General features: G+C 40.9%; 1 pseudogene; it reads right to left on the bottom strand.

Annotated features, from left to right (window-relative positions):
• Positions 1 to 276: 276 nt before the first annotated feature.
• Positions 277 to 633, bottom strand: LOC121449095 (annotated as a pseudogene).
• Between the last annotated feature and the right edge of the window lie 2,482 nt (positions 634 to 3,115).

Below are 3,115 nucleotides of genomic sequence, written 5' to 3'. Positions count from 1 at the left end.
TAGGTGTATGATATTGATATATTAAATCTGACTGGGAAAACATTGCTCCAGCCACGCTGACTTCAGGCTAACTCCATATTCCTGAAAATAGCGGCCAAAATGAGCTGATAAGGGACAGTAGTCAAAAAACATTATGTGGTATAGTATGATTTCTGAAAGAGGAAATCTCCAGTAATCTTCAATGAAGAAGGGCATTGGATACATTAGGATGCTGACTATCAATGTGGTACCCCAAGATATTAACTGCAACAGATTCCAAGCCCACACTAACTTGCATCACCTCAGTTTAATAATCCACTAAATGACAAAAAAGACAAACAATGAAAACAGTATCCTAGAGCACAGCAATTTTGTTTGGCTTCCTCTGGACAAAATCTTCAGTCTTTCTATAGTTTTACCTAGTAATCCAGTTGTAGAATCAAATTGTGAATCCATTTCAGATAATAGTTTGTTTTGATTGCTAACTTCATGGCCTATTTCAATGAGAAGAGATTTGATAGCATCCACTTTGCTTCTCAGATTTTCAGTGAGTATGTCATTCTATTCCTCACAGCCATTATGTCCACTATAGGCATAACCATGGTTCCCATAGCTTCCAGGAGGTGTCCTGTCATGCAGGCCTGCATGTTTCATCCTCCCTGGAGAGAGAAAGATGGGCGAGAAGGAGTGGGTAAGAAAGGGCCAGGGTCACCCGAGTTTAGCTTCAGTCCGAGGGCCCCTCAGAGCACCAACAACTGTTTGCCTCTGAATGCCACGACATCAGTAGAGTCTAAACCCTGTTTTATATTCTTATGCAATTTTAAAAAGCTTTCTTTTTCTCATAACTCCCCTTCAGAATGTTTCTGTTGTTTCAGTTTTCTGTATCAGATATGGTAATGTCCAACTGTCTGAACAGAAAGAAATCCCATCCACAGATCTTTGACAAAACTTTTTTTGTCTTTACTTTTTTTGGCTTTACCAAATTGTGAAATTTCCTTGGCATGCTTAGATTGCATTTGCTTCTAAAATCTCTAATTAAACTGTATTCTTGAATTAAATATCTGCTGTAGGCCACCTACTTCTTTAATGCTGATTCTGCTTTCTTCCAAATGTGAACTTGCTTCAGAGGGTTTTCCTTTCTAATGCATGAGAACATGATTTACCCAAAGGCATGCCATCTTATTTACTAATAAAGATTCAGCACCTTTACTTACTAAGGCTCTAAGGACATCAAGGGATGGTATAATGTCATGTGCTTAAGAGGCTCAGCATTGCAAAGGCTTCTGAGCCAGACAGCCTCACCTATTTGGTGACCTCAAGGCTGATGGAGGAAGGTCATTGGTTAAAAAATAAAGAAACTGCCTTGGCCCATTTTATTGGTTAGAACATAGGTGGGTGGAGTAAACAGAACAGAATGCTGGGAGGAAGAGGAAGTGAGCTCAGAGACGCCATGCTCCCCTCTCCCGGGCAGACGCTATAGCTCTGCTCTCTGAAGCAGATGCGATGGAGCAAGCCGCCAGGTCAGACATGCTGAATATTTCCCGGTAAGCGCACCTAGTGACCTAGAAATGGGTTAGGCAAAATATAAGAATTAGCCCGTAAGAGGCTAGAGCTAGTGGGCCAAGCAGTGTTTAAAAGAATACAGTGTCCGTGTAATTATTTCGGGGCATAAGCTAGCAGGCGGCCGGGGTGCTGGGGACGCAGCCCTGCCACTCGTATTACTACACAAGGCTAATCTGTAACCCTGTCTCAAAACAAGGATAATGCCTCTGCTTTTATTCATGTGACTATGTACCCTAAAGGTGTCATGAGAGGCTTTTCTTCGGGGTTAAAATGGTGGAAAGTTCCAACAATGTTTAAAAAATAAAGTAGACATTAGGTGCTTATCTTTGAAAATGCAAACTAATGAAATAATAGAATGTGTGAGGAAGAAGGGTCCATGCCTTTTATGTCAGGCCAAATTCTGATTTGTTTCTTTCATTCATCTTCCTTATCAGGGCTGCAGACGAGAGAAGACTTGAAAAAAATCAACAGCTCTGGAAAACACACACTCTATATGCCAGGCAGACTGAAATGTAACAAAATGCAAATTTATTTAAAAATTATTGAAGAACCTGATTTTGATTATAGAACTCGCCATTTAACAAATCAATGGACTGTGTAACGATGTAAAAGTCCGCTTATCTTTTCCTTCATTTTAAAAATGTGTTCCACTTCCATAAAAGGGCATGATACAAGTGTGAGAGGAAGTGATGCTTCAGAGGATGGCACAGCTGTTAGTCCTCCTGGAATTAATTCTCACCCACTTCTTAACCATGAGGGCTTCCACCAGTGTTTTGCCTTCTTCATCCCCCTCCCTATTGGGATAATATTATCTGTTCATGAAACTTCGATTCATGAGTATCATTCAAGTACGTAGATGAATTTTTAGCTCATGACACAAATGAAATAGAAGTTGATATAACCTCTGCTCTATTCGCTAAGGAGGTTTTGTGAGCTTTATTTGTACCTTCACTGAGTCTGACAGACTTATCTTTTTGACACTGAGAGCTCTCTTTTTATGGCCATGGAAAACATGCTTTACAGGTGATTTACAGTGAATGCAGGGTTAGATTCTACTTGGGCTTTGGAATTTGAGTGACAGTTTCCCCACAAGAATCATCAGTAGACACTGTGTTACTTTGAACTGCTGCTTGGTGATTCTTTTCTGGACTTTTCCCTTCCTCGGCTTCACAGCTGCATTTCCAGCCAGGCCTTTCTTCTCACCCTCAAATCCCTAAACACACACTGCTTGAGTGAACATCATGACAAATGTGGGGCTATGGCCTTTAAGAGCCAGAAAGATGGGCACGCACAACCAGAGGGTCACTGTTGTAAAGAGAATGCTGATCTGCTCATGGAAGCCATTCAAAGGGTTCCAGAGCCTATCCACAAAGGCTGTCGCATTGCTACACCACATTAAATGAGGGCCTCTGCAACCCTGATGTGTTTCGTAACTTCAGAAATAACAAAAACCTCAAATGCTTCCAGGCTTTTAATTTCCTTTGTAACCATTGTTAACTGACTCTTCAATGCAAAATGAAAAGCTAGCCTTCAATCTTACTCATCCCTCTAATTCCCCCCTCTAATTCTCTCT

Source organism: Microtus oregoni, unplaced genomic scaffold (genome assembly GCF_018167655.1).
Source record: "Microtus oregoni isolate MIOR12 unplaced genomic scaffold, Mior012 000006F_ref0000085, whole genome shotgun sequence".
Lineage (NCBI taxonomy): Eukaryota > Metazoa > Chordata > Mammalia > Rodentia > Cricetidae > Microtus > Microtus oregoni.
The sequence above is the reverse complement of the archived record's forward strand: the minus strand, read 5'-3'. Positions and strand labels throughout refer to the sequence as shown.